The following is a 22,059-nucleotide window of genomic DNA, read 5'->3' on the forward strand; positions in this document are numbered from 1 at the left end:
AACCATACTATGTTAAATACCAATTTAGTTGGACCTGAGTTAAAAATATTTAACTAAGTTTCAATCCTCAGTGAGATTCCACTTATGTTAAAGGTAGATGGAGGCTTCAAGGGAAGGGAACATGCAGCAGTAGAAAGTTAAATCTTAATGAAAATACCACGTTTCTCATCCCTCTATATGCCCATTTAGCTCAACTTTAATCACAGTATCTATTAAATGAGTGGTTTTATGAAAATTGGCTTCCCAAAACCAAAAGTGAAACGTGTCAGATTGAAATTAATTTCTCTGCTAATGTTACTATGCTTCAGCATTAAAGATCCAGACGCAGATGATGTAGAAATTCCCATCATACCAGTTGACAGTCTGACTATATCTGGGTTGGGACTTCCAGACTGGTTGAAAGAGGGGACAGGAGGGAACTTCATTAGGACTCTATGATTTGTGAACAAACAACTTCTAATCCTCATAGAATCATAGAACACTAGAACTGGAAGGGACCTTGAGAGGTCATCGAGTCCAGTCCCCTGCTCTCACAGCAGGACCCAGTACCGTCTAAACCATCCCTGATGGATGTCTATTTAACCTGCTCTTAAATATCGCCAGTGATGGAGATTCCACAACCTCCCTTTCCTGACTCTCTCTCTATCATCACATTATTAACTATCCACAAAACTTGATAGGTTTATGGTAACTGCTTTAGCTACTTTCCAAGTGTCGGTAACCATTAATTTTCTTCTATCTTCTACCTGAATTAGGTATATTCAATTTTGTTTTAGAGGAGAAAATAAAATTCCCACACTGAGAAGATAAAATTCTGTCCAACGTAAATCCAGAATAACACAAAAGTTATGAGTAACTTCACATCTGTACCAGTCAAAGAGCAGAATTTGACATTCTAAAGTGCACGTGGCCAAGAAAGGTGTCTTGTCTGAGGCGAGCAATGAAGCCCTGGATGGTAAGCAGATGGAATTCCCACCAGATTCTCAATAGGACATGGCGCACACATACACGGCCAAAATCAGAGTAATCACCCTAAGCATGGGTGGTCACAGGTTTTCATGGAGGACCTCTACGGTCCCAGCCCCCAGTTGGGAGCTGAATAAGTACAAGAAACTCAATACTAGAGGGGAGAGAGAATCCCCTTTCTCCTGAATAGCCTACTGATATTGCACATTCCGTATTTTCAAGCAAGAAGTATGACGTCTCCGAAACTGCACCTGCCACTTTCAATATCTAACCACTACTTGCTACACACCTAGAATAGTGTTTAAGACACTGAAATTCTCACAGATTAAACAAGAATGTTTTTTCTAAGGGGGCCATTAACCCACAGGAAAAAAACCACACAGGCCACACAACCCCACGAGGAGGGGGTGTAGAGGCTCAGGGCTTCCCCCACCACAGCAGAGCAAGCCGGTGCTCATGGCTCCTGCCCTGAAGAGGGGCACAGAGGCTTGTGTTTGGGCGAGAAATCAGTGGTTCAGGTTGCAGGAAGGGGCTGTGGGCTGGAGCAGGGGATTGGAGAGAAGGATCCAGGTAGGGACATGAGCTCTCGGATAGGGATGAGGTGTGTTTGAGTGCAGAAGTGGACTTAAGGATGGGACAGGAGTTGGGATGGGGATGTGGAGTTTGGGAGGGGGTTAGTGTGCATGACGGTGTTCCAACCTGGGACAGAGGGTTTGGGGTGAGGTCTGGGAGAGTTGAGGTGCAAGAAGGGAGGGCTTGCGTGGAAAGGTGGTGTCAGAGGGAGTTAGGGTGCAAGAGGGGATTCCTACCTGAGACAAAGGATTTGGAGTGGAGCATGGGAGACAATTGGGATGCAAGAGAGTGCTCCAAGTTGAGACAGAAGGCTGGGGAATCTTGGAGGGATCTGGGGTGACAGACATTTCCAATCTGGGACACAGGGTTTGAGGTGGGGGGGTGGAATCTGGGAGTTGGGGTGTGAGAGGAGGTTCCAACGTGGAGCAGGGGCACGGTGCAGGTTTTGGCTGGGTGGCACTTACCGGAAGCAGTTCCCAGTAAGTGATGAAGCGGGACTAAAGCACACTCTCTGCATGCTGTGCCTGGCCCGGCCCAATGCCACTCCTGAAGGCAGCTGCCATGTTTGGTCAGTAGGCAGAGGGACCAGGCAACTCTGCATGGTGTGCGCCGCCCATGCCCACAGGCTCTGCCCCCCTCACTTCCCACTGGCCATGGTTCCTGGCCAATGGAAGCTGCGTACCTGGCACTGGAGGCAGGGGCAGCATATGAAGCTTACCTCACCACTCCTGCACCTAGGAGCTACAGGGACATACCAGGCCTTCTAGCCCATGATGTGGAGAAAGGATAAATTAAGCAGCAGCAGGCTGGATGCGGCCTGTGGACTGGAGATTCCCTATCCCCGCTTTAGAGGACAGGCAAACCTCCTTTCTACTAATTAAATTCTGTATCTCACGACTAGGTGTCCACAAGTCCCAAGAGCAGCTTTATTAGGTCAGGTGTACTTTTCCTAGCAAACCACTGAGCTGCTTATTCTGCTCCAACCACGGCCTGTTGGAACACTAACCCTAACATATCAATTCCATGTGAAGGTCAAAAAAACAAAATTCATCCTGCCAAGCCACACTAGAGAAGATGAAAAGTCTCAGAGGGGTAGCCATGTTAGTCTGTAGCTGAAAAAAAAACAAAAACACATAATTCTGCAGCATCTTAGAGACTAACAAAAAAATGTAGATGGTATCATGAGCTTTCGTGGGCAGAACCCACTTATTCAGATGAATGGAGCCAGGGGTCCAGGATACAAATAAAAAATAGAAAAAGAGAGGGGATGTGGGTGAGAAAGAGAAGGGAAAAAATATTGTCAATTAGAGTGTCCCTGCTAAATGAGGTTAATAGAGTGGGCTATAAGCATCTGGTGCTTATCTTTTTGTGTCATCAGGATGTGGAATGTAATGGCCCCTCCAGGTCAGGTTTTTGTTCAGACCTTGTAAATGAAACCAAGTTCTACAGCATCTCTCTCCATCTGGTTTTTGAAATTGCTTTGTAATATAGTCACTTTTAGATCCATTAGCGAGTGCCCGGGTACGTTAAAATGTTCCCTAACAGGTTTCTGTGTGTTACCATTTTGAATATTTGATTAATCCTTTGTCATAAAGACTGTCCAGTATGGCCAATATCCATGGCAGAGGGGCACTGCCGGCACTTAATGGCACAGATCACATGGGTGGATGTGCAGTTATGAGTCTCTGATGTGATGGTTTATGTGGTTAGGTCCTGTGATTATGTCACTCGTACAGATGTGTGGACAGAGTTGGCACCGGGACTGATTGCAGGGGTGGGTTTCTGGATGAGTATGATGGAGGTGTGCTGCATGGTTGTTGGAAAGAATTTGTTTGAGGTTAGGGGGTTGCCTGTAGGCAAGGACTGGCCTGTGTCCCAAAGGCCTGTGAGAGCGAGTGATCATTTTCAAGGACAGGCTGTAGATGGTTGATAATGCATTGGAGGAGTTTAAGTTGGGGGCTATAGATGACAAGTGTTCTGCCGTCTTCTTTGTTGGGCCTATCTTGAAGAAGCTGATGTCTGGGTACTCATGTGGCTCGGTCAGTCCGTTTTTTCACTTCTCTGGTCAGGTATTTAAGTTTTAAGAATGCCCGATAGAGATCCTGTAGGTGTTTGTCTGCAGGATTAGAACAAATCCTGTTGGCATGTAGGTAAATGTAACAGTCAGTAGGTTTCTGGTATAAGGTGGTGGAAATGTAGCGGTAGTTTAATTATACTGTAGTGTCAAGGAGCGGATCTCTTGTGTGGACTGGCCCAGGCTAAGTTTGATGGTGGGATGAAAGTTGTTGAAATCTCTGTGGAATTCTTCAAGGGTGTCGTTCCCTGGGGTCCAGATGATGAAGTTGTCGTCAATGTATCGTAAGAAGAGTAGGGATGTTAAAACTGAATAGTCGAGTAACCTCATGAATTCTTATTAGTTACTTGACTATTCTATAGTCCCCGGAGATGGGGACAGCAGCCAGTGCAACTAGCCCCACTCCTAAGGAGCCTCCTGCCACTCCACACTGCTGCCTCTATATCAGAAGCAGCAGCGTGGGGTGCCAGGCAGGAGCTGGTCCACGAGGGGAGACAGTTTAAAAACCAGCTGCCTGTCACACTGCACTGCTGCCTCTGACACTGACGTGCCAGCAGTCCATGGACCCAGCATGAGCCAAAACCGAGCCAGGCTGCTTGCACACCTATCTCCTAATACACTTAAAATGCAGAGCTGCAGTGGGAATTGGTCCCAGACCCCTTACAAGCCACGACTGAGACGGGCTGCTGGCTAGTCTGCTAAAAAATTTACTGGGAGGGGGAATGCATGTAGTCGAACATTAACCTATAAAGCTTTTGCTTATTGGTTAATCAGTTAATTGATACACTATTACATCCCTAAAGTAGAAGAAGTGTGCTAGGGGGCAAGAGCTGAGGAAATGTAGTTTGAGGTCAGACATGAAGACTTTGGCATAGTGTGGGGCTAAGCAGGTGCCCATGGCTGTACTGCTGACTTGAAGATATAAATTGTCCCCAAATCAGAAATAGTTATGGGTGAGGACAAAGTCACAGAGCTCAGTAACCAGGCATGCAGCAGCGCCATCGGTGATAGTGTTCCTGAGAGCTAGTAATCCATCATCGTGTGGCATGTTGGTTTAAAGAGCTTTTACATTCATGATGGATAGGATGGTGTTTTCAGGAAGATTACGGATGTTCTGTAGTTTCCTCGGGAAGTTGGTGGTGTCTCAAATATAGCTCGGAGTGCTGGTAGCACAGGGTCTGAGGAGAGAGTCAATGTAACCAAATAATCCTGCCGTGTGCCAATGTCAGATGATGGGACGGGCAGGGATTTCCAGATTTGTGTATCTCGGGTAGCAGATAGAAAACCACTGGTCAGGGATTTGGGGGGGGGGGAGGGGAGAATAGGGGGAGGAGGGTTCTGTAGATTTGGTCCTGGTCTGTAGCTGGGAGTTTCATGAACAGGTGGTTTAGGGTTTTTTGGGGATATTCTTTAGTGGGACCAGCGTATAGAAGCCTGTAGAATCTGGTGTTGGGGAATTGTCTGGCAGCCTCCTGTTCATAATCTGTTCTGTTCATGACTACAGTGCGCCATGTGTCAGTTTTTTCAGAGAAGATTAGATTGCGTCCAAAATAGAGGGATTTCAATAACTCCATGCATCTGTCCACCACTGACTTTTTCCCCCCGCTGCTCACAAGAGATACCAGCTTCTGAACTGCAAATCACATGCTCATTTTAGGCATGTGTGAGGTTTAGGAATATTAGAAAGTAACTTAAAGTTCAGTAGACCCTGCAAAGAGACTCTGGAAACCTATTGTATAGAGGCCTTTAAAACACGCATCTATAGCCATGCTATGTTATTCCACAGCGTATAGATTTCGGAAGTATGGTACGCAAACTACTGGCACCTCTCGAAGAGCTGACTGTCAGCTGGTGCTGCCCTCCCCCCCCATTTCCATTTCTCATAAAAACTAAAAATACATTTTAATGTAAACAACTGATGAATTTCTCACAGAAATAAATTGTAAGGGAAGTGGTCCGCTTGTAATTAAGAAAAACATGCTATTAAAGTGTATGCCACTCCATAAACGGCTGAGAAACCCCTCCATAGCACTTTTCAACCTGACAGATCCCAAACTGCTTTAAAAATATATAAACGGCACTGAAACAGTCACCCTGTCTGTGGTGTAAAGCAACCAATAGGTGCACAAAAAACAAAACACTTGGAAGTATAGGGAGAAAAGATAGGGTTGCCCTAAGAAAGCTGTTCTGCAAAATCAGTGTGATGTCACAAGTTAATGTGGTCAGCATGGCAAAGCAAGTCTTACAATAAGCTATTTTAGTTCAAATATACATCCTCACCTACCTGGAACAGAACTATACCATTTCAAATTTTAGACCATTTACAGCTTCACACGAGATGAAGAAGCCTGATAATAATGAAAGATACACCAATGCACGTATCTGGGTTACAGCTTCAATGGAGGAAATACATTCTAACTCTGTTTCCAAGACAAACGTATACCCAGATACAAAGTGGAACAGGATTTACTGAAAAAAAGAATCTTGTAAGACACCAACACAAAATGTTACTATCTACAAGTCAATAAGAAGAGGTATTTCCGGAACTAATGTCAAGGAGAGACCCTAAAAAAGCATGACTACCACATTAGAAATGCCCAACTTTCACATTTCTATGCAAGTCTGACAACAGGAAAATAGTTATGGCATTATTAGAATGAAAATTTAGACCTAAATGCACAGCAACATCTAAACAGAAATATAGGCCAGGGTTACAAAGAAATAAAGCAAAAGAGAATGCAGAAGTCCACACCAGTTACCGTATTTTCCGGCGTATAGGGCGACTGGGCGTATAAGACGACCCCCTATCTTTTTAATTAAAAGATAGGGTTTCATCTTATACCCCAGCGCCCCTCCGCCTCCTTTGCTCCCGGTGTCCCTGGTCTGCTGGAGATGGTCCCCAGCAGACCAGAGGCACCGGGAGCAAAGCCGCCAGGAGCGCCTGGGCTCCCCCCCCCCCCCACCTCCCCGCCGGAGCCCCTCCGCGGCTTTGAAAGCCTCGGGGGAAGCCGGCGGCGGGGCATCCCAGGCGCGCATGGGCTGCCCCCCCTCCGGAGCCCCTCCGCGCCGCGCGGAGGGGCTCCGGAGGGGGGGCAGCCCATGCGCGCCTGGGATGCCCCGCCGTCGGCTTCCCCCGAGGCTTTCAAAGCCGCGGAGGGGCTCCGGCGGGCGGGCAGCCCATGCGCGCCTGGGATGCCCCGCCGCCGGCTTCCCCCGAGGCTTTCAAAGCCGCGGAGGGGCTCCGGCGGGCGGGCAGCCCATGCGCGCCTGGGATGCCCCGCCGCCGGCTTCCCCCGAGGCTTTCAAAGCCGCGGAGGGGCTCCGGCGGGCGGGCAGCCCATGCGCGCCTGGGGTGCCCCGCCGCCGGCTTCCCCCGAGGCTTTCAAAGCCGCGGAGGGGCTCCGGCGGGCGGGCAGCCCATGCGCGCCTGGGATGCCCCGCCGCCGGCTTCCCCCGAGGCTTTCAAAGCCGCGGAGGGGCTCCGGCGGGCGGGCAGCCCATGCGCGCCTGGGATGCCCCGCCGCCGGCTTCCCCCGAGGCTTTCAAAGCCGCGGAGGGGCTCCGGCAGCGGGGCATCCGGCGTACAAGACGACCCCCGATTTTTGGGGGATGTTTTTTAACTTCAGAGGTCGTCTTGTACGCCGGAATATACGGTATCTGTAAGATGACAATTAAAGCCTGAATATATTGAAAATAGTTACAAATAAAACTACAAAAGTAAACCAATTCCAGGCTTACAGCTCAAAAGTCTAGTATATACAACCAAGCAGCAACTTTTGGTAGTCAACTTATTTCTTTTCCTGACACTAGGATAGAAGAAAAACATAACATAAGAACGACCATACAGGGTCAGACCAAAGGTCCACCTAGCCCAGTATCCTATTTGCCAAAAGTGGCCAATACCAGATGCCCCAGAGGGAGGGATAACAACAGGTAATCACGTGATTCTCCCCCATCACCCACAGAGAAACAGAGGCTAGGGACACCATTCCTACCCTTCCTGGCTAATAGCCATTGATGAATCTATCAACCTCCATGAATCTATCTAGCTCTTTTTTGAACCCTGTTGAAGTCCTGGTCTTCATAACATCCTCTGGCAAGGAGTTCCACAGGCTGACTGTGTGCTGAGTGAAGAAAAACTTCCTTTTGTTTGTTTTAAACCTGCTCCCTAGTAATTTCATTTGGTGACCCCCTAGTTCTTTTATTGTAGGAATAAGTAAATAACTTTTCCTTATTCACTTTTTCTATACCAGTCATGATTTTACAGACCTCTATCTAAGTCCAAGTCTTTTTAATCTCTCTTCATATGGGACCCATTCCAAACCCCTTATAGTTTTATAAGTTTTCCCTGTACCCTAATATACTTTTTAATTCAAACAGTCTATTTTTAACAAAATATGAAGCTGCAGCTCCTATCATTGTAGCCAGACAGGAACCTTTTCTCGGAAGCATACACACACACACTGCCCTGACCGTCGGCTGACAATCATCTAACTGCCACCAGACTACCTATCTGTTAACCCTTATATATTTGAACCACAGTAATGCATCCCCAGTAACTAGCTCACAGGATTCAAGGCAAACTGAAACAGAGTCACTGTCAAAGCTGCATATCAAAGACTTCTGAAATATCTAAAAGAAATGACAGATACAGCCCCATTACTGGTGCATGTAAGAGAATTAGCAGAGGAGGAGGAATACAGCTTCATTATTACAACCTACCCTGAAACCCCAGCCATGTAAGAGCATAAGCTCTATGGACCAATGCAGCCTCACTTTAGGCCATCTCTAAAAATCACACTGGATATCAAAGGAATTGAGATAAATGGACCAGTGACTGATTAGCTAAGAAAAGCTTGGGTGAGACTGTCCTAAAATTAGAAATCCCAGACAGCAAGGAAAATTTCTTTAAAAGTATAACCATCTTTTTAAAGGCAAGATAAAAGAAGAATAGGAGTACTGGGTACCAATTAAATTTGAAAATCTTTAACGAGTTTAAGGGAGCAGGGATCCAAGAGACAAGTTACTGAATGCATGGTGCCCATTAGTTCGAAAGAGAAAAATTCTCTAATAATCGAGAATAGAATTTCAGACTGCTGACAGATACAGCTATTGTAGAGGATTGTGGCAGGGCTTCTGTTTCCAAATAGAAATGTAAAACTACTTCCTCCCACACACCCCAAAAAAGCAGTAAAATGAAAATAAAAACTTGATTTGGCAGCATCAAGAGCAATATTCCAGGGTGTTCAATCTTCCCTGAACAGTTCTGTTATAGCCTTACTGCTTCTAATCGCCTGTCTCCTCACTTCCCCACATCCTTTAACAAATAACTAAAATTAGGGCACTTTACAACTACAAGTGCCAATGCACTCAATTTTTTATAGACAAAATTGGTATTCAGTTTTCATCCTAATCAGATGAGAAGTCAAAAGAATATTTTAAAACTATGTAAAAAAACACTTGGAAAATCTGCCATCAAGTATAGGAGAGTAGCAGCAAAAAAGTGACAAGTAATGGTCAGAAGAAGTATGGCTGGCTTAAAAATCTAATAAAGAAAAAGCTTTCTTCCACTGCAATGTGAGAGACAAACACTGGAAGCACTTCAGAGGCAGCAGACTGCCCCTGGGAGTGGAGAAAAAAGAATATGGAAAGCATTACTAAACTGTGTGACCCCCTCCAGCCAATTGAGCAGCACTGATGGATTCTCCAGGGCAGGGGGAGGGGGGGAAGGAGGGAAGGGTGTCCTGCCCAGACATCTCCAGAAAGATGGAAGTTGAAATGCAGGGCCAGGAAAACAGCAGCAATAAAAGAAAGGGAAATTAAGAGTTGTCATGGTTTCATCAAGAATGTAGATGATCCCGATGGTTAAAAAAGTACTTCACCAAAATATCAGAGAGTAAGGCTATTTGATAGGATTATGGCCTTAATCTTACTCGCAAATCCATCAGCACATTTTGCCACGCATTGCACCTCAGGGAATAAAAAAGCAGCTGTGATAGCACAAGCAAGAGCAATAGACGTGCACCATATTTGACAACAAGCACTCAGAATATCAGCAGGCAAAAACAAAATCAGATTTTAGTTTATTTTCAACAGCTTCCAATGGGCTCAAGAAAACTGGGGCGGGGGGGTCAAAAAAACTGGATAACCCCTATCAGAAAAAATATTAAAAATCAGGACAGAAAAATTGAGGCACAAGAATCAATGCATAAATTATAATGTATATTATTCAGCTAGCATATTTATTACAAGCCTTTCCTCATTCCAATATCAAATGTCACTAAAAGTGAGACCTTGAACTAGAACCTAGATGACTATTGTACAAAACTCCCAACTATTACATACAACAAAGGTAAACATCACCATGTCACATTGCAAACTGAGCTGATCTGGGCATAAACAATACATTAACTTCAGACATGAAGCCCTCAAATTCACTGGCCATTGGAGCTAATCTCACCATCTTCCAGCATTTGTATTCAGTGGCTGTTTACTGGGCAAATGCCAATTTCACAGGCCCAGAGCTAGTCCTCACCATTTTTTTTACATTTATCAAATGGGTTCATTTGCATTCTTTTACTGACTAATCAGTGCTTGAATCTTATAGCAGTCAGCAGGCTAAAGAAATAAATCAATGAATCCAGGCCATTAAAAATTACATCACAATAGCGGCATCAGCCAGCAGTCTACCTACCATCTAAGCAAGCATTCATTCCAAGCTCTATCTTGCCAGATTAAAATGCCAATTATGACAAGTCCATTTAGGTATCCTATCTCCTATAAAATCACTATCTAGATATAAAAGCCCTATGTCTAAAAGTCCAGATTTAAGAATCAGAATTCTAATGATTTCATATGTAACATATTACCCATTTTCAAAGTGTTTCATTTGTAAACAATTTATTACCAGAAAAAGTCTTTGTAATTACTAATGGTCATGATTTCTCTCATTTTATTCCTGTGAAGTGTGATCACCCACACAGCTGCCATGTGTCAACACATGCAGAGGTTCCAATGGATTATGAGATTGTACATCATTAATCCTCCTATGGAGAAGGAAAAACTGGAATTTTAAAGGTTTTCATTAGAGGTTCATTGCAACTATATTTAAAAATCAATATAATTCCAACATGCTGCTTTACTATGCAGAAACATATTGCTTTTTACCATGATCAATTTATATATCACTTAGACTAATTTTCAAAGTACATAACGGAATATGGTGTACATAGTGGACTGTACAGTATATTTCTGTAAATTTAATGCTGTGAGATGACTGCAGTTTTCCCAAAGGGAGAAGTAGTCCTTCATATTTAAAGGAACACTGTCAAGTGATTATAAATATTTAGTGCTTATCTAAAGAAAAAGATTTTGGAAGCTCTTAAAAATTGTACTACTACAGTCTGTTCAGAAAATGTATAATATGTAAACAAGCCACCAATTGTAACAGGAACACTTTTAGACCTTTTAGAAGAAAGGGTATGAATACCACAGGACAGTCATTCTCTTCTTTATTGCACAAAGACTTGAAGTTTGCTGAAAAAACTAAATTCACTTTGCAGAAGAATCCAAATAGAGATTGCATCAATATGTCAGCTTGTGTTTTGAGACAGTGGCCATGTATTCAAAATCATGTTCAACTTAGTAATAAGACAACCAGAAGTTCAACATGTTGTGTTCTAGGTGACAAAAACGATCTCCCCTGCTACTCAGCTCCCTACACCTTCCACATTGGATAGACATTGTTTTTTCACTGAGAAAAAAACTAATACTATGAATTCCTACAGAGGGCATCCAACACTACAAATGCAGTCTCCAAGGCCATGTATAAATGAGGAAAAAGCTGTTTTCAAAATGGAACAGATAACACATTTTAACATCCTAGGGAAAAGGGGGCAATTGTAGTTTTAACATTTTTTGATAAATTAGAGAAAAATCAATCAAATTTAACAAAAGGTAACGTGGAAAAAACAGAATGGGAAGAGCACAATATCATTCAAAAGCAGGGCTGTGCACTTTCAGGAATTTTGATACAAAAACAAATTGCAGTAACTCAAATCTTTCATTCACACCTTTGCTATTGGAGCACTGGGTCAACAATGACTCAGCATGAAAAGTTGAGTCTTCTTAAAAATGTGTAGTCTTACTTACAAAGGTATAACATTGTTTGGATTCCCCCCCAAAATATGATTTAATTTCCAGTTGAATGACTGAAGAAAAGAAATAAAGCATGTGTGTGCTGAATTTCATCTATACAGTGAAAACAAGAACTGTATGTACAACTAAAACACAGATTAAAAACAAGAACTTTACATTCAGTATTGTTCATTAACTGACACCCTCTTCATCTGAAGAAGTGGGATATGCTCACAATACCATCTACATGTTTTGTTAGTCTTTAAAAACTAGATGATTCTTTTTTTTTTTTAAGTTTTTCTAGTTACAGACTAACTCGGCTACCCCTCTGAACCTTCTTCATTATCCAACACCTCTTTTGGAAGTTGAGCACTTTAGGTGTTCCAAAGTGAGGCTCAAAAAATGACTGGAAAAAAATAAAAGAAACTTTATGTCAGAAGTGATAGTGAACAGCTTTACAAGTTGGGAAAACCAGAAATTATCAACATGGCTATTGCTGCCTTTCAAAGAGATAATACCCAGCTCCTTTCACAGAAATAATGACTAGGAGGAACACACCTTCATCACCTGCTCCTTGGATAAGAATGTCCGAACCAACTCAGCTTTGCCTTTAGCAAAGGGATTCTAGTGATGAGAAATGCAGAATCTATGCAGAACACACACCCGGGAAAATAAAGAGCCTCACCAATGGGCACACTTAACTATTACAGTTAATGTTACCACCACAGATTCCTGAAGCCATTGATACATGAATAAAAGCAGATATAAATATATCATTTGCTTTGAATTTCTTCCTTTAATGTCAGCTCACAGCATGGAAATCTGCTCATCCCACAATCTTTACAAAATCTTATCAGCCCAAGAACCTGGGGGGAAAAAATCAGCTACTAGTAAATCTGCCTGCTCATTCTATTATGTAAACCAAACAAGAACATACACAAATATTTCTTTTTTTCCAGTAGCAATGTAAATAATGGTTAAAAAAATGGATCCAAACCTTCACTTCACCATGCTAAGAAAATATTTACTGCCACACTCTAGAAAGCTACACTGGCAATATTTTCACACCTCACAGAGTCACACAGAGAATAAACCTGAATTCCTGGGACAAAAGTGCTGCATAATTCTGCCCCACAGAGCAAATGAAACAAAAGGACCTTTTAGAAACTGCAGATCAAATTAACTTTCTGATTATAATTCACTGGTTACAAGAATTCAACTAAACTGTGTTTTCTGTCTAACATGCTTAAACACTCAACATCATTTACTATGAAAAACACACGACTGACCTACTGATCATTGAAGTTATTTTGATTTAAATCACATAGCAATGTTTTTGTTTGGTGACTTGTATATAAAACAATAAAGTTAATCAGTGTAATCTTCCTATCCCTTCACACAACTGCCACAACAGAAGGCAGTAACAAGTTTCCAGCTGACTTCACTATGAGCAAAACTGGACCTTCATAACTGATTATGGGAAGCATCATTACAAAGATGTGCAGCTTGACGCCCCCCAAGGGATGTACTAAATTGGAGATGTCTGTCTGTACTGAACAGACAGGTAAAGAGAGATGACTCTCCAAAAACAGCCAATTTGTTCTCCTATTTTAAGGCAGAGAATCATTTAAAGCTGCAGTTTCTAATCCCTTTGGGACAACTGCCCCACTTTAACCAGCCACTGCGCCTGCTGCTTCCTGATTACCTGTGCATGCTACAAGCTCACAGAGACAACCAGAACCCCTTGACCCTCAAATTTTGCAGGAGGACTGGATCGACCCTTGTTCTATGGTAGATGGTGGGTACTGGCTAGTAAAGCAGAAGATGATAAACTGGTGCCCATCACTTATCATTCAAATGTGTATGCTAATCCACCCCAGGAAGAGGGAGTTGCAACAGAACCAATCAAAAAACCCACTAATACCAGCTGCTGGGAAATCAGAGTTCTCTATCTGCATGGGGATGCTAGGAGTCAAGGAAAATCAGCACTCTTTTTGTGGGGACAAGGGATCTCCCAGGGAGCACAAAGCCAAGTGGACAGAGAGGGCGAGGCCTAAAATCTGCATCTCTGTGCAGGAGGGATTAAGGAGGGGGACGTACCTTGAAACCTCCTGGCACTGAGAGTGGAGCCGTGGCCACCCTAGGTTGAGGGAGGAGAGAGGCAAGGGGTGATCGCAGACACAGACACTTCCTCATCCTCGCTCGGGCACAAGCCCGGGGGCTGTCCCTGGACACAGAAGGATACGGGCTGGAGCAGACCCCTGGCAGCAGGGTGGGGACTGACGCAACAGCCACCGAGGAGGAAGCGAGGGGCCCGTGTCCTGGCGCTGGCTGGCTCCACTGCACCTGGGGAGGCGCCCCACGGGCCCCCCCACCCCCATGCGCCCGGACACAGCAAGGGGGAGGGAGCCCGCAAGTCACCTGCCTGCCCCCCTGACCAGGGGGGGGACCCCCCACTGCAGGGCATGACAGATGGGAACAGTCCTGCCCCCCCTCGGGAGGAGAAGGGGGAGGGGTGACTCCCCCCCCACCAGGGCAGGGACAAGGGGTCACCCCCCCCCGCACTGGAGGGGCGGCCCCTCCCCCTGCTCCAGCCCCTCCCCCCCACAGGCTGGGGCGCGGGCGGGCTGGGGGGTCGCTCCCCCCTCCGGCCCGGCAGGGGGTGGGGCCGGCCCCATTGTTCCCGGCGGCGCAGGGGGAGGGGCCCGGCGGGGGCGATACCTACCGTGGCGGCGGCGGGCCCGGCCCGGGGCGGGGCGGGGCTGGGGGGGCGGCGGCGCCATGTTCGCCCCCCGGGCGGCGGGGCTGGCGGGAGGGGGGGGGGGCGACTCCCTCGCGGGGCGGGCTCGGCCTGTAATGGCGGCGGCTGCCGCGGCTCCTTCCTCCTCCCCTCAGACTCCGCCGCTCAGGGCCGCGGGAGCGCGCGTGCGCGCGCGCGGGCAGGGGCGGCGGGGGCGGGGCCGTGGGCTCCGGCTGCGCGGGGCGGGCGGCCAGGGGCGTGCGCGCGACGCGAGGGGGCGCGCGGGGGAGGGGCCGGGGGGCGGGGCCGGCAGGCGCTGGCCCGGCGGGAGCGGCCTCGCGCGCGCCCCACCCACCCCTGCACGCCCTCGTGCAAGCGTCTGCGGGCGCCCCCAGGCGTGGCCCTCGTGCACGCCCTTGTGCAGTCCCAATCTACACACCCCCCTCCGGCCTCTGCAGGCTCCCTTGTATGGCCCTCGTGCACGCCCTCGTGCAAGCCTCTAGACACACCCCTCCGGCCCCTGCACGCCCTTGTGCAATCCCAATCTACACACCCCCCTCCGGCCTCTGCAGCCTCCCTTGTATGGCCCTTGTGCACGCCTCGTGCAAGCCTCTAGACACACCCCTCCGGCCCCTGCACGCCCTTGTGCAAGCCTCTAGACACACCCCTCCAGTCCCTGCACGCCCTCGTGCAAGCCTCTATGCATGCCACTTCGCCTCCAGCACACTCCCACTTGTGTCCCTCGTGCACACCTTCGTGCAAGCTCCTACACACACCCCTCTGGCCCCTACACGCTGTTATGTGTGTCCCTCGTGCAAGCCTCTACGCACACCCCTCTGGCCCTTGCACACTCCCACATGTGCCTCGTCCATCCTCGTGCAAGCCTCTATGCACACCTCATGCATGTCCACGTGTCCTACCCACCCTCATGTAAGCCCCTAAGCACACCCCGCTACCTCCATGCATGCCCCCCAGGCCTGCCCCACCAACCCTCATGCAAATCTCTGTGCACCACTCTGGCTCCCTGCACACTCCCATGAGTGTCCCTTATGCACTCCCCGCACTTGCCCCTCCCACCCTCATGCATGCCCCATCCATATCCCTCCAGCCCCATTCATGCCCCCTTGTACACATCCCCTCATATACCTTGCCAACCCCATGCACCCCACACCCTCGTGAAAGCCCCCGTGCATGCCTGCCACCTCTCCTGCTTACCCCCATGTACAGCCCGCCACCCTTACACATGCACTGATGCATGACCCCCTTCCCCATGCTTGGCCCCTGCATGCACCCCACCTATTCTCCACTTTCCCTGATTCCCACACATTCCCCCACCTCCATGCATACACTTGTCCTTACATCCAACCCCATCCTTGTGTATAGCTCCTAGCCCCCGTGCACCCCACATGCCTGCCCTCCACACCCCATTGCATACACCCCCATGGAAAACCTCATTCCAACTATACCTGTTACCACTCAAGAGAGAGATCTTGGCGTCATCGTGGATCATGCTCTGAAAACATCTGCTCAATGTGCTGCAGCCGTCACAAAAGCTAACAGAATGTTAGAAACCATCAGGAATGCGATAGATTATAAAACAGAAAATACCATGCTGCCACTATATAAAGCCAGGATACGCCCACACCTTGAATACTATGTGCAGTTCTTATTGCCCCATCTCAAAAGCGATAAATTTGAATGTGAAAAGATGCAGAGGAGAACATAAATTATTAGGGGGTATGGAACAGCTTCCGTATGAGAAGAGACTGAAAAGCCTGGGGCTGTACAGCTTAGAAAAGAGATGATTAAGGGGGGATGTGATTGATGTCTATAATATCATGAATGGTGTGGAGAAAAAGCAAAGGAAGGGCTATTTACCCCTTCCTTTGACACACGAAACCAAGCGGGGATCCCATGAAATTAAGAGACTGCAAGTTTAACATACTGGGTCAAACCAAAGGTCCTTCTAGCCCAGTGTCCTGTCTTCCAACAGTGGCCAATGCCAGACGCCCCAGAGAGAATAGGTAACCCATTCCCTGTTACCCATTCCCAGCTTCTAACAAACGGAGGCTAGGAAGACCATTTCTACCCATCCTGGTTAATAGCCATTAATGGATCAAGCCTCCATGAATTTATCTAGCTCTTTTTTGAATCCCGTTAAAGACCTGGCCTTTACAACGTCCTCTAGCAAGGAGTTCCACAGGTTGACTGTGTGTTGTGTAAAAAAAATACTTTCTTTTCTTTGTCTTAAACCTGCTATTGATTTCATTTGGTGACCCCAAGTTCTTGTGTTATGGGAGCATGTAAATAACTTTTCCTTATTTACGTAGGGTATGTATACACTAGCCCCCAGTTCGATCTAGGGAGGCTAATGAGGGCGACCAAAATTGCAAACATTAGCATGTTCCCGGCTGGTCACCATTTTTAGAAATTGACTAGCCTGAAGTAACTGCCTGCGTCTACACGCGGCAGTGAAATGGGATTCCGAATTAAAGCCCTAAATCGAATTATCTGGTATTCCTCCTGCAATCAGGAGTAACTGTAGTTCGAATTAGGAGTTTAATTCGAACTACCTAGTCTGTGCCACGTGTAGCCGCGGGCAGGTAGTTCGAACTACGGGGCATTTAAAAATGGCAGCACTTCATTTGCAACTTCGAATGCCTACATTAGCCACCCTAGTTTGAACTAAGGTGGCAGTGTAGACATACTCCAGGAGTGGCTGCATAGTCACCCACTTCTCAGCACAGAGTGGGGACTACCAAGTATTGTAAAAGTGGTTTGGGGTACATAGGACTTGGATTAACTTTAGAGGACACTTCGTAGTAGATCCAGTAGAAAAGCACATGGAACCAATATTACTCTCACAACTTTGGTGTTAGGTGATGAGCAATTGGCCTACACGCTGCATCCTGAAACACTAGAAAAGACGGTGCTAACTCAAGAAGCAATCACTACTGTGCAAGGGCCAACGTTTAATGGCCAACCCAATATCCTCCAACGCTACAAAGGGTCAAGCTGCACTGCAATGAGTGTCAGCAAACTACACAGAGTTTGACAGATGACAGAACGAGGAGCAATGGTCTCAAGTTGCAGTGGGGGGGTCCAGGTTGGAGATTAGGAAAAACTATTCCCCTAGTAGGGTGGGGAAGCACTGGGATGGGTTCCCTAGGGAGAGGATGGAATCTCCATCCCTAGAGGTTTTTAAGTCCTGGCTTGACCAAACCCTGGCTGCAATGATTTAGGTGGGGTTGTTCCTGCTTTGGGCAGGGCTTTGGACTAGATCAGTGTTTCTCAACCAGCGGTACTAGTACCCTTAGGGGTACTTGAGAGAAGTCTGGGGGGTATGTCAACACAACTGAGATTTGGAGAAGTTTTGTTGTAAGTTTTACAGCATTTTATTATTTTTGTACTTTTTACACCCAAAAATGTCATCGCCTACCTGACTACAATTAAGTTGTTTAATCAAATGTGTTGCAATAGTAGAAAAAATATTTGTGTGTCTGAAAACTGTAGGTACTGGGGGTACTTATAATTTTTTAAAAGGGTCCTTTATAAAAAAAAAGGTTGAGAAATATTGGACTAGATGACCAGCTGAGGTCTCTTCCCACCCTAGGATTCAATGAGTCTAGTTTGAGGAGCTAACATCATCCACACAAGAAAGCATGAAATCTGGAAAGGCAGCAACAACAGCAGCAGAGAACGGAAACTGCAGAGCTCCAAGGAACTGTGACAGAACAACTTTTTATATCACATGAATTTTATTTCCTTAGGTCTCTTCTCTATGGCTGATACTGAATGTTTGTACATTTAAAACAAACATAAGGAATAGTGATAGAGATGTAGCCGTGTTAGTCTGGGGTAGCTGAAGCAAAATGCAGGACAATGTAGCACTTTAAAGACTAACAAGATGGTTTATTAGATGATGAGCTTTCGTGGGCCAGACCTACTTCCTCAGATCAAAAAAAAAAAAAAAAAAAAAAAAGGATCTGAGGAAGTGGGTCTGGCCCACGAAAGCTCATCATCTAATAAACCATCTTGTTAGTCTTTAAACATAAGGAAGTACTTCAACCAATGCCCAGTCAACCTGCGGAACTCACTGCCAGGGGATGTTGTGAAGGCCAGATGCTCAGGGATGCAAGCACATGCTCAAGGTGTCTCTAAACCAATTACTGTTCCATACACTCCCCTGATAGTCTAGCATGGGCCACTGTCAGAGACAAGAAATTAGGCAAGATGGATTTTGATCTGACTCAATATGGTAGCTCTTCTCTTCTAAGGTATTTAGTCAGCTAACTCAGTGGTTCCCAATCTTTTTGAGCATGCAGACCCCTTTTCAATATATTAAAATTTTACAGATCCCCAAATAATATAGCTGTTTTCAAACAATGTAGCATCCCTGTAAAAAGCATTTTCGGAAAAGCACGTCTAGATTGGCAGGATGCTTTTCCGCAAAAGCACTTTTTGCGGAAAAGCGTCCATGGCCAATCTAGACGCGGTTTTCCGCAAAAAAGCCCCGATCACCATTTTCGTGATCGGGGCTTTTTTGCGGAAAACACTACTGTGCTGTCTACACTGGCCCTTTTGCGCAAAAGTCTTTCGGAAAAAGACTTTTGCCCGAACAGGAGCAGCATAGTATTTCCGCAAGAACACTGACGATCTTACATGAGATCGTCAGTGTTCTTGCGGAAATTCAAGCAGCCAGTGTAGACAGCTGGCAAGTTTTTCCGCAAAATCATATGATTTTGCGGAAAAACTTGTCAGTCTAGACACAGCCTCACTGTTCAAAATGTCTGGCAGCTCCCTCTAGGCACCATGCGCCCTTGGCTGGGGGAGGGAGCCACCAGCCGCTTTGAACAGCAAGTGACTTCGCATGCTCCCCCGCCCCTAGGTCCCAATTGGCCTGAAGGAGGGGGAGCGACAGGGCAGGCGCAGACTGGATCAAACAGCGTGGCAGGCCGGATCTAGCCTGCAGGCCATATCTCACCCTTCCCATCTATCAGCTCTGCACCATCACCCAGGAAAGATTCAAATGCCACCCAGCTGATGAACAGAGCACGCGGCGCTGCCCAGAGCTGACAGCATGTGGTTCAACTGGTGGAGCACATAACAAAATTTATTCCACACATGGCTAGGAAATATTACAGCAGTGTTTCTTAAACTGTGTTCCGCGACACACTGGTGTGCAGTGAGGCAGTCGGAGGTGTGCCGTGGAGAACAACAGAGTTCAAAATGGCTGTCCTTAAAGGAGCGGGCGACCTTTTTTTTTTTCTTTTGCAAAAGCTTTCCCCCAACCCTTTTTTTTCCTCAATAACTTTCCCCCCAACCCTTTTTCCTCCCGACCTTTTTTTTTTTTTCCTCAACACAACATCCTTGATGTTCGTCACTAAAAAAAAATTGTTTGGTGTTCCTCAGCCTTAAAAAATTTAAGAAACACTGTATTTCAGGTAAGAGAGCCGCTAGACCTCAGGTGTGGTGGAGTCGGCTGGGCTGCAGGGAGCAAAGTGAAAGGAAAAGTCTATCTTGCGCTACTTAAAGAAAAATAAATGTGATACTGGCCTCAGTGGTAATGGCGCTACTAGCTGCCGGCCCAGGTCCCGATGAGCCATGTTCACGGACGTTTATCCTGCAACGCAACATTGCCTCTTGTCCAGCAGATCTCTTATCGGGGATGCAGCTCGGATGGGGAAGCAGCCGCTGCTGGGAGAAAAGGGCCAAGGGGCTATTCAAAGCTTCCTCCTCTAGTTCAGGGGTCATGCAGCATCTTCGCAATCCAGCGCAGAAGGCTGGGGGGGGAGGTGTCCGAACCTGTACCCTCAAATCCTGCCCCATCCCACCACCACCCCGCCCGCTCCCTCTCATGGCCCTCCGTTGCAGAAGGGACCTGGGGATTACCGGGGGAGGGGGGGGGGATGCGGTTGGGCACTCCCCGTGGAGAAACAGAGTGAGCAGGCGGGGAGAAGGTGGTGGGGCGGAGCAGGCTGCTGCCACCGTGGTGAGTGCGGGGGGCGGGGGACAACCCCTGGCTCCAGGTTTCAAGGGGCGGAGCAAGAGCAGGACTTGGGGAAAGGGTGGAGCGGAGGGGGGAAGTGGGGGGGAAGAACAAAGGAAGGGCAGGGCCTGAGGTGGGGGGAGGAGGGTTGCCCCAGTCCCTGTTCTCCCCCACCCAGGGACAGCCCTGCCTGCACCCCTCCCTCCCTCCCTCAAACTCCCTCTCAGACTTAGGCAGGTGGGGGGAGAAAGCGTTTGAGTGGGGGTGGGGTGCCGGGTCTGGGCATTCTGGGCACCCCCAAAACTTGCACAAATCTGGCACCCCGGGGCGGAGGATACTCCAGCGGAGGAGGAAAAGCCACTGCGAGAGCTAGTCTCTTTAAATGGCTGGTCCTGGGGAAAACGGCAGCATCCTAAGGGTTGTTTGTGTATCTTAGGAGCAATAATTATTTAAGCCATAAACAAAAGGCTTCCGGAGAGAAAGCCGAAGGGGGGAGCCCTGGAAGGAAGACAGCTCCGCAGCTGCCTGGAAGGTGTTATTTTTATAGCTCTTTTGAGCCGGGACAGGAGTTGAGTGGGCCCGAGGCCCTCAGGTGCCAGAAACATGCCAGGCTCCGGGGCTGGGTACCACCAATGTTCGAGGCTGGGTCTCTGCCCCAGCCCTGGCTGCCGCCTCCGTGTGCCTCCACCCCGCCAGCCCCCTGCAGCCCCACGCTGGGCTTCCTGCCTTGCTGACGTGCCTGTGGAGGGAGGAGGCACTTGGCAGCCCCCTCCCCACCTCCGGCAGGCGACTTCAAGGTGGGAGTCTTACCCTGGCTGGACCTCTTGAGCCAGGTGGGGGCTGGGTCAGTGTTGTGCAGGGAGAAAGGGGGCAGGGGAGAGGGGCCCCTTGTCCCAGAACTTGCTGCTGCTAGTTGGAAAAGGGCTGTGGAGGGTCCCTAGCCTGCCTGCTGCCCCCCAAACTCCTCATCCCCAGCCCAGCTCCACACCCTGCACCCCTTCTTGCCCCCCATTTCTGCTCCAGCCCAGACACCGCCCCTTTCACCCCATCCAAACTCCCTCTCAGAGTCGGCACCCAAACCCCCTTCTGCACCAAACCTTCCTTAGTCAGCACCCCAAGTCTCCTCCCACACCCAAACTCCCTCCCAGTCTGCACCCCAAGTCCCCTTCTGCACCCAAACTCCCTCCCAGTCTGCACCCAAACCCCCTTCTGCACCAAACCTTCCTTAGTCAGCACCCCAAGTCTCCTCCCGCACCCAAACTCCCTCCCAGTCTGCACCCCAAGTCCCCTTCTGCACCCAAACTCCCTCCCAGAAACTTAGGCACCATTCTGGGCACCACCAAAAATGATACAGCCCTTCCACCCCTTCTTTTGAGGGGTCTCCCCCTTTCTTCCAGAGCAGTGGAAGTCTGTGTCTGTCTGTGGGAAATGACCTTTGTTCTTTTACACCGTGTCTACGTTGGAGGAATTTTAGAAAGAATTCCCACCAGCACTCCCGCTCGGTGCGTGCACAGGCACCAATTCTCTTCCTCTGGGTAGATGCTTCACCCCATTACTCTGCCCCGAGGCCCAACGCCTTCC

General features: G+C 47.7%; 1 protein-coding gene across 2 annotated transcripts in view; it reads right to left on the reverse strand.

The window, feature by feature from the left end:
- ARHGAP35 (Rho GTPase activating protein 35) overlaps window positions 1-14,677 on the reverse strand; it is a 124,144-nt gene extending 109,467 nt beyond the window's left edge. The window contains exons 1-2 of one of the 2 annotated variants that reach the window (XM_075915359.1): window positions 14,475-14,677; window positions 13,850-13,976 (exon numbers count right to left, since the gene is read on the reverse strand). The gene's annotated coding sequence lies outside the window, so the exon portion shown is untranslated. The remainder of the gene's footprint in view (window positions 1-13,849; window positions 13,977-14,474) is intronic. The other variant, XM_075915358.1, reaches the window with a different exon arrangement.
- Between the last annotated feature and the right edge of the window lie 7,382 nt (window positions 14,678-22,059).

This window comes from Pelodiscus sinensis, unplaced genomic scaffold, assembly GCF_049634645.1.
Source record: "Pelodiscus sinensis isolate JC-2024 unplaced genomic scaffold, ASM4963464v1 ctg34, whole genome shotgun sequence".
Classification (NCBI taxonomy): Eukaryota; Metazoa; Chordata; order Testudines; family Trionychidae; genus Pelodiscus; species Pelodiscus sinensis.